The sequence below is a fragment of the Phalangium opilio genome, unplaced genomic scaffold, assembly GCF_054372755.1.
Source record: "Phalangium opilio isolate 3A_F unplaced genomic scaffold, DU_Popi_V2 ptg000060l_1, whole genome shotgun sequence".
Classification (NCBI taxonomy): domain Eukaryota; kingdom Metazoa; phylum Arthropoda; class Arachnida; order Opiliones; family Phalangiidae; genus Phalangium; species Phalangium opilio.
This window is the reverse complement of record NW_028324177.1, coordinates 5,075,183-5,090,726: the sequence shown is the minus strand read 5'-3', so window position 1 is coordinate 5,090,726 and position 15,544 is coordinate 5,075,183. Positions and strand designations below refer to the sequence as shown.

General features: G+C 41.3%; 1 non-coding gene across 1 annotated transcript; it reads left to right on the top strand.

Annotated features, from left to right (window-relative positions):
* The first annotated feature begins 13,410 nt into the window (after positions 1-13,410).
* TRNAE-CUC (transfer RNA glutamic acid (anticodon CUC)) lies at positions 13,411-13,483 on the top strand. Its single transcript has one exon. It is a non-coding gene; the product is annotated as a tRNA-Glu (tRNA).
* Positions 13,484-15,544: the final 2,061 nt, after the last annotated feature.

Sequence of the window (15,544 nt, the reverse complement as noted above, 5' to 3'; positions counted from 1 at the left end):
GTATTTTCATAGAACACGGGGATGTTTTGTAATGTATAAACTTGACCCTTGTAGCGATTTTTCCTCGCTACAGCCACAGTTTTAGTGGAGCACCCCAACAGGCGTTGTTGTTTATAATTAGTTTATTCATTTAAGGAAACGTCGCATTCTTTATCCATCTATCACATCTATACCACTAGTTCCTACAAATCCAAACTTTCAGGATATTATAAGCATGTACTGAGATAGCTTTGCGCCGAGATTTATACAAATCTGTGGTGGGGGGTGAGGCTTTGAAGAGCACCAATATATCTCGGAATCGTCGCCATCCTTTAACATTGAATGCGCATCTTCCAAGGCGAATATTACCGAATACACTGACGGCTTCGATATTAAGAAAAGACTTGAATAAGATTAAGTTTTTATTTTCTCACTAGTCTAACCAAAGTCCTATGGAACCCGTATCCCCCTCTTTTACGTAGACGTGTGATTGAAATAAACTTATGTTTACTATTAATATATTTTCGCGTTATTTTCCAAAATTCGAGTGCTCACAAATCAATTTAAGGTTGAGTAATCATAAGGTATGTTGCAGTAAGAGGAAATCACGCATTACTCAAAATCTAAAACCATATTCTGAAACATAAACCCCCGCCTAAAAAGAAAGAGACGATCCTTCTAGGGATTCCAGAAATGTATTCAGTGTTATTTTTTGTGTTTTAAAAAAATTATGTTCCGTTTACACGAGAAAATTTTACATGATTTCATCTACTTTAGAGAGAAATGGAAACCATTTTGTACCGTTTGATTTTTAACTAATTAAATTATTTTATTTTATTGAATCCGATAGTGCAAAAAGTTTTATCGAGTAAACACTACATAAGATGCAATTAAGCTCTTATCCAAAACTTTGCTTCAAGTTGATGATTTAAAATATAAGAGTTAGTCACCATAGTTTTAATTGCATTTAAATTAAATTTTAATAAGAATTTTAAATTTATTTCAATACTTTTTGTAATTTTCAAAATGTTGTCATTCAGTTTATGAAGCCCTAAAACTTGTAATTAACAATATGGCCCAAAGGCAGTGCTCGTCATAGTAGCCACATCGTACTTACAGAAAACTTAAAATTGAATTGCCCATAGATGCGCTTTCTGTAACCATTCCTAAAAATATTACCTGTACCAAAAACGGATTTATGCACTAAGAACGTGGGATCATAGCTTTAGCCTCTGGTACCATCCTCGCATACTTTATTGAGAAACTTCGTCTTGACTCCACCCACAAATTCTGTGTAAAGAGACTTCTATATTTTTGTGGTTAAATATTTTTTCCGAAATTGCGCCAGTGGTAAAAAAGCAAAGTGGACAACAATGCTATATAACTCCCGATTTAGTGGAATTAAGTTTTAAAGTTAAGAATATAAATAATTGATGTTTCTTTTTTAAGCATCTAGTTTTTCTTTCTTTATATATTTAACCACGAAAATAGAGATATCAGAATTTGTGGGTGGAGTCAAAATATAAGCAGACGACGTTTCTCAATAAAGTATGAGAGGATGGGTAGTGAATTTGCTACCTTCAACGTTCTTCTCACATAAATCCGTTTTTGCCTGTACCTGTAATCTACATGTAAAGCTTAATAGAACGAAATGAAAGTACGAGATAATAGCCCCTCGATGCGCTACGTTTCACAGTGATCAAATTGACTTTAAGCTTCAGACAGGACTTAGAGGCTGACTGAAAGTCATATTAACTTGACAGTGGACGATTATTGAATTTCTCTCTTTTGCAAGATTTAACGTTTCTTATTTTAAAAACCACTCTGTGTACGTATCTGTAACTCAGTGGTAGCAAACAGGTTTTCTGATCGGTAGCGTTAACGTTGGTAGCATTATTATTATTATTTGGAAAGGGGGGCTCACGCCCTAGCACCGATGCCAGAGGCATATTGTGCACCCTCATATTCAGGCCTTGAAGAGACCCGTGGCCGCGGCGTAACGTAGAATTCGTTTCGCCGTCATGGAAGAGACCCGCGAGGGCTCCTCAGTATGTGAATCAAAGTGATCTAGTCTGAATGAGGCGAAGTAATCGCACTCGTACAGTATGTGAGAGGTAGTTTCTTCCTTCTCCCGGCACGACCGGCAGAGAGGTCGTCAGCAAGGCCCATCAGATGGAGGTGTCTATTTAGCCGACAGGTTCCGGCCAAAAGACCGGTGACCAGCCTAATATTCCATCTGCTGAGTGCAATAAGGTCCCTAGCCCGAGACCTGCAGGGGCCATTGACAAACGGTTTCGTCTGTCTCTGGCCCTCCATATTATGCCAGAGCTGATTTTGAATAACAGTCAACCTGTCATGCAGGCATCGTCTAGCGTACCCGTAGGGGATGGGAATGACCGGCGCCGGTCCCAAGAACTTGGCCTTCGCCACCCTTTTAGCAAACCTGTCGGCTTGCTCATTGTCATGATGTCCGCTATGCCCTGGCACCCAGTACAATAGTGAATGGCCTTGGGGTTGCCCCAAGTCTTGCCGACAGAGTTCCTGGTTCTCTAGAAAAGCATTTTGGCCTTCTTGATGCACCGGTCAAGGTGCGGCTTCCATGTAAGTCTGCAATCGAAAGACACTCCCAGGTATTTCACCTCGGAGGACTTTGTCAGGACCTGACCAAAGAAGGAGATATCATTGAACAGGTCTTTAGTATTCTTCCTCGTAAAAGGAACAAAAGCAGTTTTGCCAGGATTAACAGTGAGGTTATCCACCCGGCACCATTGCTCCACGTTAGAGACAGCAGAGCTCATAAGCGTTGCGATTGTAGCCGGGAATTTCCCGGTAATTACTCTCGCCACATCGTCCGCATACCCGAAGCACCGGCAGCCACTACACCCTCGAGCAACCCCAAGAGCTCGTCCACCACCAGGCTCCACAACAGGGGGAGAAAACTCCACCCTGAGGGCAGCCCATGCTGGTGGTCACCCCCAGAGAGTCCTCAAGGAGGGACGCCGTCACCTCGCGGTCGATAAGCAGGGACTTAATCCAACGGCCAAGAGTGTCGCTGATACCAAATCTTTTAACAGCTTCAGTAATAACCGAGCTGGAGACCTTATCAAAGGCCCCCCACAATATCGAGGAAGACGGCCAGTGAAATCTCCTGAAAGTCGAATTCCCTATTCAGGCAATTCGTAAGGCCGTGAAGGGCTGTCTCAGTGGACTTGCCTTTTTGTAGGAAAATTGTGAAGAAGAGAGAGGAGTTATCGAGATTACCTCGTCTCTAATGTACCTGTCCACTAGCTTCTCCAAATTTTTGAGGAAGAAGGATGTCAGGCATATGGGCCTAAATGCCTTTGCCACGAGATAGGAGACCTTTCCGGGCTTGGGAATAAAGATGACCGTAGAGCGCTTCCAGTCACGAGGTATGTGACCGAGAGCAATGCACAGTCTATAGATCTTGCATAGCGGAGAGACGATGTGATCTAAACCCTCCTGCAAAAGCCGAGGGAAGACCACATCGGGTCCCGGAGACTTTTAGGGTTCAAAACAGTAGAAAACCCACCGAAGCCTAGGAATCGTAACAACCTGCCTGGCTACAAGCCAGTCCTCCCTCTATGCCCTGTGCGGAGCAGGGAAGAGAGAGTCAGGTTTTCTTGGTTTGTTTAAAGTAGAGTCAGATAATGGACCCCCAGCATTTGCTTGAGAGTCTCAGCCCCCGACTTAGTGTACACACCCTCTCACAACTTAATAGTATCAAGTCGAAGTGTATTATCATGCGCGAGAATCTTCATGACCTGTTAACGTTGGTAGGTTCGAGACTCTTCTGGGATTTCGAAATTTATGAAATAAAATAAATTTTTGTTAAGCTACCCAGATCCATCTGTTCGCATTTCTGCACATTATTTATGAATTTGAATAAATTCCAGGTCCCGAAAATGGGCGGGGAGAGGGCGTGGAAAAGGCGCCCGGCTAGCTATAATATAGCCTATAATGGGGAAAAAAGAGGGAACGAGCTAAAAAGAGAGTAGTAAATGTTCCATATAAATAAATGACTTTTTCATGCATCAATAGATGGTGTGAAAAAGTAAAAATGCTGTCTAAAATGAATCTTTAAGGTGATAAAATCAGTATCAGTCTGTCTGTTGCAAAAACCTTTATTCGAGCTCCGTTATTCTTACCAGGCAATAGGTTTCGTATCAGACCGTTAAAGTCGTTGCTAAATTGCTGTTCTACTTTAATATTTCTTAAGTAAATACTCGCTCCTTACAATACTAAATGATGATTTGGACCAATTTAAAGTATCCAGATTTAATATTAGAGCTATAAAGCAATTTAAAAATAAGTAAATTTATATTCCAATGTGTTGAGTAATGAAATAATAAATTTGGCTCCTCTTCCCTTGCTCTAGCCTCACGATTTCCTATCCAATCTATGGTTTATGTATCGACAAAAAGATGGTGATTTTTGTTTTGACATAAAATGAACAACATCGTATCATAGATTCTATAAAGCGATCGACCTTCATTTTAATGCCGACTCATTAGATATCTTCTCTCTAGTACCTACTAAGGTATTTTACTATGCATCACAAACGTACCTTTAAAGGTAATACCAAAAGTGGATGAGAGTAATACGTAATGCCTTTCTTTAAAGGTACTCTAAGCTACTTCTAAAAAATATTTTAACTTCTAAAAAAAGGTATTTTTACTTCTAAAAAAATATATTTTTGATTAGTACAAAGTATTTTGTGGTACCGAATTGGAACCTTTTAAACCCCAACATAGGCCAGAATTATACCTTCAAATTTGTGAAGGTACTCCTTATTACCGAGGCGGGTACCTGTTAACACTAGAAAAGATCCGAAAATGTAGTTTTAAATCTGTGAGAGGTATTTTGTGCTACCGAATTACGTAATATTTAAAACCCCAAAAGGGTCCGAATTATACTTTTAATTTCTGAAAGGTACTCCTTATTACCGAAGTGGGTGCCTGTTTATTCGCAAAAAGGTTGGAAAATATATTTTTAAAGTTATTTTGTGCAACCGAGCGCAGTGCACGCACCGTGAAAAGCAGTTTTTGCAAACAAGACGGTAGAACCACAGATTCCACAGACATCATTAATTTGGTTTAGACACCTTCACAACTGCTACTTTAGCATGCAGACTAGCTCACATTCTCACGAACCATCGCCGCGCCCCAGTGGTCTAGGATAAATCTCCGTATGACATCATGTTTGGGGGCCGCACAATTCATCCACACAAACTCTCGTCCGCTCAGGAAACTCTAATGGTTCCAACCTGTGCGCCGAATACGAGGAAATTCCAGCTGGATGACCCAGTTTTTGCCAGAAATTTCGGCAAAGGCCCGAGATGGTTCCCAGGCACAATCGCCGCCCATCAGGGCCAAATGATGTATTGCATCGATGTTCCAAGGGGCAGCATCACCAGACACCAGAATCTGATCCGACTATCTCGAAAGATTCCAGTACAGACTGACGGCGAAACAGCCTCTCCCAACGCTCAAGCTTTCTTGGGAACACCTTTGTCCTTGGTACCACCATATCCAACTGCCAGCAGCGGGACGGAACCAATAGTACAACAAGTACCAATCCCACAACAAGAGAGACAGTCCTCAGCAGAAGCTCCATCCATAGCGAAAGAAGTCGAGACACCTAGCAAGACCTCCAATCTTCCTATCCGGAACAGACGAGCTCCTACACGTCTAAACCTTTAAAACGTCATTGCCTAAATTGCCTAAATTTAGCAAGCAAATGATAACCTGACTCTGAGACAATCAAATGTTGATTCCTTAGAGTAGTACAAATTCAGAATAGTTGAAGCCATTTTAAAATAATAACTTTACAATTTGTTTAACAACATTAATACATTAATTGCACAACCACAGTCCCATTTAAAAATGTAAAACTAAATTCTTAGATACCATCATTAGTATTATTTTGAACTTTTGAATTCTCGTGCTTAACTTACTATGAACCTCGAACTTAAAATATAACGGGAGAGTATTGTCATATCCACATGTAAACTATATTCCATATAAGAAATAGATGGCGCTAGTCTCAATAATAACAGGCTCGAGCCCACCTCCTGACGGGAAACACGCTCGCTTTCTCCCCGGCTCTGGACGGTAACGTAGCTGCTCTGGTAGCTGCGTTACTCGCATCCCGAATCATGTACTATACCAACCTTTATTAAATGTAGAATACATCTTAAGTGTATAATTATCCCGACTAATTATTTACCCCGGATTTGAACACTATACCTTATATTTCCAAATCATTTAATACCAGCACTGTGAGAGAACTGATTGAATAGGTTCATGAGTACTAGAAATGCTGTGGAGGTAACTTAAGTTCCTTCAAAACATGTTTTGCTTTAAGACAGTGTACATATTATAGCAATAATTGTGTAGCCATTTTCTCCACGTATCTAGGCTGATTTTTGTGGGAAAAGGCTAGACTAATCATTATGCATGACGAATTTTATTTCTCTGCACTTTGCCTTTTGCCCACGCCTAGGAACTTGTGTTGCTGCCAATCTTTAAAATAACAAAAGGACTAAAGAATTATTAGGCTTGACGAGGTATTTAATCCCGGCCCACAAAACCCTTTTAGAAATAAGAAATTAACAAGGGAAATATGGGCGCTTAATAATGTCTTTTGACTGTATGTATTCCTATTTCACTAAGATCTCGTAAATAGGGTTGCGAAAACAAGGTTTTTAATGACTTTGACAGTAACGAAGGAACCATTAACCCCTCTGTTGCATTTTGTTAAAGGAAAAAGTTCAGCTATCATAGCATTATACTAAATAGAACCGCCCATTTCTAAATATAAATGTCAAAAATATTTAAAATAAGTTAACGATCTCTTATTACAAAATAATTAGCATTAAATTGATTCTAAAAAATGAGGTTACTGCGTCGTCATTGATTTAGTGGCGTATGCTAAATCGAACCTCATACCCCGAAGGGTATTGGTTGAATTCTCACAGGCTAAGATAGGTAAGGGTAAGATAGCCCACTCGATCACTCGCGTAAGAGGCACAATGTTATGTTACCTGAACTTTTCTTTAAAACATTAAAACAAAAACAAAACAAAGTAAATGGAAATAAACAGGGCCAAGGGTCCAATACAAATCAGAATAACAGTGAACAAAGAAATAGCAATCCTATTCCTACAGTACAAGCGTCATCAGTAAACTTAAACAATACGGGGACTAAAGTTCTTCTACAGACCGCAAAAACAGCAGTGTTAAACACTTCAAACAAATCGCAAAGGAAAAGTGCCAGGTGTTTGTTAGACCAAGGAAGTCAGGGAACCTTCATAAAAGAAGAAATTTCCCGAAAGTTAGATTTCCCCATAATAGGAACCGAAAAAATAAAATTCAATACTTTCTTAAACGAAGAATCCAAAACACTAGAATGCCGAACCTGGACGAAAGAAAGTAATTGCTTGTGACCTTTGGGCGCTAAAGGTAAGTTTATTGTGTTGAACCCAACCGTAGACTGAATAAAGAGCAGCATTGCCCTGATCCTGAAGGTGTTGACGGGATTGGCCCCATGCGATACATAGGATATCGTCGGCAAAGGATTGAATATCAGTGTTCAGCGGATAAGCCATATGAAAATAGTGTCTCTGTTGTTAGTAGACCTAGAAAAAAGGGTCAAAGATTATCTCGCTTATCAATTGCGTTTACGCCCCCCGATAAGAGATGACGTCATAGAAAACATAGAGCACTGGCGCCAGTTGGAAACTAGACATTGTATAGATGAGTCGCTTTAATAAAGATCTGAGTCAAACCTTATTTGTTTCGTATACTGACAAATCATACTTACAAACATGGTGTCAGAAGTCAAATAATCAACCGTAGATATGTCCTCCCCCGTACTACGCTCCAATGGATTCGCGAATCATGTGCCGTCGCCAAGGCCGATGGTATGTACCGGTGATTTAGCGGATAACTTCTCCTGCTTTAAAGAAGCATACGGAGACTATGCTATTGCTACGGGCCTCACGGAAAATCTTCAGCCATTCAAGTGGCTACGCTGCGGTCCTTTTTGGGAGAGGACTGTCGGCGAGTACTACGACACCTCGAGTTATCATTAACCGATGCCAGCACGACGGTTGGGATTTTAACAGCATTGGAAGCTCACTTTGCACCGAACAAGAACCCCCGTTATCAGCGGCATTTATTTCGAATGGCGTTCCAGCAACCAATATTATATTCACCTACGGGCTTTAGTCAAGACCTGTCAGTATGGCGCTCTAGAAGATAAACTGCTGTGTGATCAACTCATCCTGGGTAGTAACGATAAGAAAACCAGAGCAGCCCTATATCAAGCACCGAACCTTACACCGTTGTCGGACGTACTGCAGGTATTGCGGGTGGCCGCCGCCTCTAATGCACAACTAACCCAGATTGACACGGAAGTTCCAACGCTTACGTCCGAGGCCATAAATTATACTAGTTCCCGAGGAGCCGCATCGACGCGGCGAAAGTCTCAGCAGCCGTGGCGACGCCGCGCATCTTCATTACCGCCACAATACCAGCGTGCAAGACAAAGGTCTTCATTTCCAAGTACCTCGAGTTACACTAACTGCGGGTATCACCGTCGTCATCAACCCGGTGAATCTTGCCCAGCATATGGACAACGTTGCAACAACTGCAATCGCTTGAATCACTTCGCGGCAGTTTGGAGGAGCAAACCTGAAGCTCACCACCAGTCCGTGAATTTTACAACAGAGACGCCATATTTTTATCAAGTCGACAACTTCCAACCACCATTTTCAACCCAGGACCAGCCGCTACATTCCTCAGATACATTAGGGCAACACTATCCACGATGGCTCTATCCACTATCGGGTGATCAACAGTCGGCCCAACAAGGTGCAAATTTCGTTCAAGATATTACACGTAATCAGATATACGAATCAACAGAGGACCTATTCCAGCTAGACGAACATCCGATGTGTCACAAAGCAGCACGTAAAAAACTCTTTTGCACCCTATACGTTCACGAGTCATCCGTAAGTGGACAAAGTACCCTATAAAATGTCAACTTGATACAGGAGCGACGTGCAACGTTATGAGCATTACCGACTTACAAAAGATTCGACGACCGTTGCCAATGTTTCCTCGCCAATCCTTAACCACTCTCACGATGTACGATGGCTCACTTATCAGCGTTCTGGGAGAGTACACTTTGTTATGTACAGCCGGCTCAGTTGTAAAGCCCCTTACGTTCAAGATCATATCCGAACAGGGTCAATATAAGCCTCCCCTTTTATTGGCATCTACGTGCGTGGACATGGACCTCATACAAGTCAACGATGTATGTTACAGTCTTGACGTTGTCTCCAACCAACAGGCACTTGCTTCTGCCGCTACTTCCGCAAAAACGATCCTGGACGCTTTCCCTGACGTATTCGAAGGATTGGGTGAACTGCCAGGCGCTTATGAGATAGAAATGGACCAAGCCGTTAAGCCTGTCCAGCATGCGCCCCGTAGGGTTTCGGTGGCGTTGTTGCAACCCTTAAGAGTTAAGCTGTACGACTTAGAAGAACGAGGCATAATAACGAAGGTTACGACACCTACTGATTGGATAAGTAGTCTGGTTATTGTCCATAAGAAGAACAAAGCCCCATTGCAAGACTTCACCAATACAGCCTGTCGGCTGAGTTGCCAACAACCGAACAATATACGCATTTGCATCGATCCGAAAGACTTCAAAAAGGAACTAAACGACCAAAATTTCCGATGCCAACCCTCGATGATATCTTACCACGGTTAGCGGATGTAAAAATCTTTACAGTGTTGGACGCCAAAGACGGGTTCCACCAAGTCCGGTTAACGGAGAAAAGCTCCTTTTTAACAAAGTTCTGGACAACGTTTGGAAGATACCGGTACTTAAGAATGCCCTTTGGAATTTCCTCCGCACCAGAGGAATTTCAACGTAAAATGGTTGAGCTGCTAGAAAGGTCTGAAAGGTGTATTCGATATACTTGATGACATCTTAGTTGTGGGCTGTGGCGCAACTTTGGACGAAGCGATAAAAGATCACAATCAAAATCTAAAAGCGACACAACAACGAGCTAGAGAGGGTCGCCTGAAACTAAACAGAAGTAAAATTCGATTGGCTCTTCAAGAGGTGACTTATATGGGACATACAATTTCGGCACAAGGCATTAAACCAGACCCGATGAAAGTAAATTACTTAAACCGCTATCTGCCGGCAATTTCCATAATCAAGGAGCCACTCAGGGCCCTACTTGCAAAGAAAGCAGAGTACATCTGGCACGACAGGAAGGCAGAAGCGTTCCAGATATTGAAAATCTTACTGACCGAGGCTCCGGTACTAGCATATTACGACCAACGTAAGGAAATCACAATCCAGTGTGATGCCTCTGAGGCGGGCTTGGGAGCAGTTTTACTTCAGGACGGGCGACCTGTTGCGTATGCGTCTCTAGCATTAACCATCAGCGATTGAAAAGGAGTGCTTGGCCATCGTATTTGGATGTGTCCGGTTGGATCATTACATCGGCTGCTCCCAGAAAATCAAGATAGAGAGAGACTGACCACAAGCCACTGATACCGATTTTTAACAAACCTATGCGCATTGCACCGAAACGTCTTCAAAGAATGTTGTTGAAACTTCAATCCTATACGCTAGAAGTCCAATACAAACAAGGGACGACCCTCCACATCGCAGATATGCTTAGTCGAGCGTTCTTACCACATAGGGGACCAGCTCAATTGCCACATAAAGATATCTATCAGATTCAAGAAGGCGTCTGTGAGGTAATAGCGGCAGTAGACCCAATACGTTATCTAGCGGTAAGCTCGGCGACACGAGATCTAGTACGAAAGGCGACAGAAGAAGACGATTCTTTGGTAAAGTTGCGCTTACTGATTTTGGAAGGTTGGCCGATGGCAAAGCTTAACTTAGAGCCGAATTTACGGCAATACTGGCAATCGAGAGACAACTTAACTGTTGTTCAAGGGCTCATCCTAAAAGGACAACGCATGTTGATTCATGCCTCAATTCGACAGACTATCATGGAACGCCTCCATTATAGTCATGCGGGTCACCAAGCCACTATCCGTAAAGCCAAAGATATGGTCTACTGGCCGGGTATGGAGAGAGACATCACAAAATATGTGAATCAATGTAGCTCTTGTCAAGCGTTTTTAACTAAGCAATATCGCTTACCCCTGCAACCATTAGAAGTGCCGACCTTGCCATGGCAAATAGTCGCACAGGACGTATTTACGCTACACAATGTCAATTATCTGGTTACTACAGCAGTCTGGTACTACAGCAATTATTGGGAAGTGGATAAGCTCTCTAACACGACGTCGACAACCATTATAAATCACACGAAAACCCATTTTGCCAGACATGGGATTCCTCAAGTCCTAATCAAAGACAATGGTACTAACTTCGTCAGTCAAGAATACGCCGAGTTCTCAAAGAATTGGGGATTTTTACATATCACGACGTCACCATACCACAGCCAAGCCAACGGCAAGGCTGAATCGGCAGTCAAAATAGTAAAGAATATACTGAAGAAGGTGGACTACGCAAAACAAGACGTCATGCTTGCCATTCTCGACTGGAGAAATACACCACAAAAAGACGGCATCACGCCAGCAGAAAAATTGTTTTTAAGGCAAACAAAATCGTTGCTACCTACGAACTTAGAAAAATTAGAACCAAAAGTAGTGCCTGATGTTCCGAAATTGATTTGCCAGCGGCAGGAAAACATGAAACGTTGGTACGATCGGGGAACTAAAGAGCTAGCCCCTCTTATCGAAGGACAACAAGTTAAAATCAACCCACGTAAGCGACACACTCCGTGGATGAATGGCACCTGTGAAAAACTAGTAGGCCCAAGGTCGTACTTAGTAAGAACTGAGCATGGAAATATCCTACGAAGAAATCGACAAGACTTAAGAGAGATTCCTGGGATAAGGACTGTCATTCAGACCAAAAATTACCGACCACTGGAGACAAGATTAAGTAGGCCGGAAGTGTCAGCCTATCCATGGGTGCCGACATTTAACGGTCAAGCATCGTATCTCAACCACGTCAGACAAAGAAGCCGTAGCAACACAAACAGTGAAATCAGGACGACGCTGGCACTTGCAGCCCAATCAAATAGTAGTCGGAGTTGTCAGACACATCAGAGAACACGACCGACCAATGTTCCCAGGTAATCATAGAGTCCAAATGGCGGTAGAGAAAGAGAGGTACAGAGTCAAATCCAGAATGAAGCAGCTCGGGATGAAACTGACCAGCCCATCCATCCAAATAGACTGACATTACGGGCAAACCCTGCAGTAACTTCGATAGGAGTGCGATGTTTACGTGCACCAGAAAGACTTTACAAACCTGACAGATACGAGGCTCAATGACAAGGGTCGAACTTATTACGTCAAGATTAATTTTTGTAGTGTTTGAGTTTTTTTGTTTATTAGAATGTGACATTTAGTTAATCGTTAATCATTAATCCATTTAAGTTTTAAGAGTAGCAATGTTAAATTATATTCTGTTTATAAATCTAAATAATGTGACATTTAGTTAATCATTAATCCATTTAAGTTCAAAAGAGCCACAATGTTAAATAATATTTTGTATAGAAATCTAACTAAAAGGGGAAGATGTTGGTAGTAGACCTAATAGACAAAAGGGTCAAAGATTATCTCGCTTATCAATTGCGTATACGCCCCCCGATAAGAGATGACGTCATAGAAAACAGAGCACTGGCGCCAGTTGGAAACTAGACACTGTATAGATAAGTCGCTTTAATAAAGATCTGAGTTAAAACTTTATTTGTTTCGAATACTGACAAATCATACTTACAAACACTTTTTGTTAACAAAGTTAGAGTGGCACGCTCCATATCTCAGGCCACGTTTGTCACATGGCAGGCAACTTTAATTAAATCTCGTTCTAAATTTCCTTCGACATGGAGCGTGCCACGAGAGTTTTGTTAACGAAAAGGCAGGGCGTTATGCGATTGGTCGGAGGTCCTAATTTAAAATTATCTATCAAATCTAAAACTACACGTGTTTCACTATGCTGATTGGTCTTATTCTACAGGGCCGGTAGGCCCTTGTAGATATGACTTGATACCGTTTTGTAACGTTAAAGTAATATTCACCCGCTTTTGCTAATTTCCTATGGAGATTAACATGGGTTTTTCGTGATTTTTCCCCACCGATAACTTAAAAACTGCAGCGAAGATACTTTTCAGAAGTATCTTAAATTAACAATTAAGTATTCAGGGTGTGCTATCAGCCAGTTTGATCAAAACAATTAAGTCTAACTATGTTAATTTTAGTTAATTACAGAAGTAAGGCTTTGACCATCGTGATTGGACATAATAATTAGCTAGATCTCTTGGAAAACTCAGTGTTATTACGTATCTGTAGTGTGGTGGTTATCACGTCCGCTTCTCACGCGGAAGGTCCCAGGTTCAAGCCCTGGTAGATACATGTTTTGACCATCGTGATTGGGCGCTTGAATTAGCTATAGTCTGTCAAACGAAAGAAGAGCCCTGAGAAATTTGTCCAAATTGGTGTCGCCACCATCGACCCTATAGTACTTTATCAACTTGTTTTGTTTTGTCAATAGTCGTCTGTAATATAGTCTGCTATAAACAGATAGGCTTAATCGCAATAGAACCAACATATTTTGCAATATATATTTAATATGTTTATGTTTCATGGTTTTTTACGATCATCGAGTAAACAAGAGGTATTTCATAAATAATTAAATAAATATAATATATATTAATTATTTTAATCGTCGTTAATTTACCTTAGTTAAATCGTTTTAATAAACTTTACTCCTAAAATCATTTTAAACAAAGTTATTGTTGACGTTTGAATTCAAGCTTATGCCTCTTTAACAATTTTTGAAAATTTAGGGTATAAAAGGCAATTGCCTGAACTTTTGGTGGAAACCCTGCTATTGGGAGGCTAGACGTTTCTCGTACCCTAGCCGATTGCCGCGTACTTCCTAATCCTAACGATAAGAGTAGATGCCAAAAATTGCTTTCTGCCTCGCTTTCTAAACCTCTTCTAATCCTTTTTTCTCTTCTTCTTTACGCTCGGACTGGCGTGTTGCCCACGTCACACCCATATTCAAAGGTAAAGGTAGCAAAAGCGATGCCATCAATTACAGACCCATCAGCTTAACGTCGACGGTTTGCAAGGTCCTTGAAAAGTGTATCCGTACTAGTGTTCGTACGGGGACCTCGACCCCGACCCCGAAAACCGGGGATCCCCGACTTTTTCCCCCGACCCCGACCCCGGTACCTAACATGTAAAATGTAGTCGGGGTTTTTTTCGGGGCTAGATTTTGGTTAGGTTATTTTTAGCAAATTATTTTTTGTTCTGCACCAAAAACAATCATCTCATTCGTCTCAAATAAGTGCTCCGCTTCTCCTTTATGAAAAAAAGGGCAAGCGGGTAACTAACAACCAACAAAATACAGTAAAAACAGTCACCAAAATTCCAAAGTTCACCATCCTCCCTCTCGTCGATCGGCGGCCCTCCACCGTCTTTTGTAATGGCAGTGGTCTTCCGTGGGAATCGTAGCTGCGTAGCTCGGAAAGTCGGAATTTATTGGGCTTTTTTACAGTTTCTTGCCAACTAGCGAAGAGTCACTACCTAAGTGCGATACGAAAATAAAGCTTCTTTCGAAACACCCAGAAATTTTACGATTTTTTTTATCATTTTTCCAAAACTTTCCAGCATGCGATGTCTTACCCCGACCCCGATTAAATTTTTACCCCTTACGAACACTATTCTGACGCAAGTATGCCTCAATCCCAACTAATATTTTATTTCTATTTGTGTGTTAAGCGTCTTTCTTAGTTTAGTATGTATATAGGAACCCCAACCTCGAAAAAAAAATCCCGCTAGGCTTCCAACCAGAGAATGTTATTTTGTAGGCGGTTTTTTAAATTATGGATTGCTTTGATATACTATGGATGTTTCATTTGAAGTATAGTTTTGGTAAAGTGAACTTTATTTTTCACATTGGTCTACAAGAAATGCATAAATATGTGCTTTTTTGGTCGTTTTCTGTGAAATTTACAAAATTCCAATGGTACCACAAATCGCATTCTTCACATTGCACCATGTTAATTTTCGTTGATACGGTAGGGCATTTTCCGCACTTCCATTCCGCTTTCTTACTTTTCAATACTTCACGTATTGCAAGCCAGGCATCAGGCGAAACGAATTCTTTGACGAACTCTACCGTTGTGTCTTTATGTTAATTACGTCGTCGTCAACATTTTCTGGGATCATCTCTGTCTTCTTCGTCTATTTGATTGATAGTTTCTTCAAAATTTTCTTTATTCACGAAGAACTCGAGGAACGCCTGAATTTTTTTCTTTTTTCCTTTCCGACAGATCTTGATTACTTAGAAATAGGTTTTGAACGGCAAGTCACATCTGCAGCAAGAATGTTCAGATTCAGAATTTTTGCTGGTGTTGGCTTCGCTGTTAGGTTGTGACAAATAAAAAACAAGTGAGGCCTTTTCAT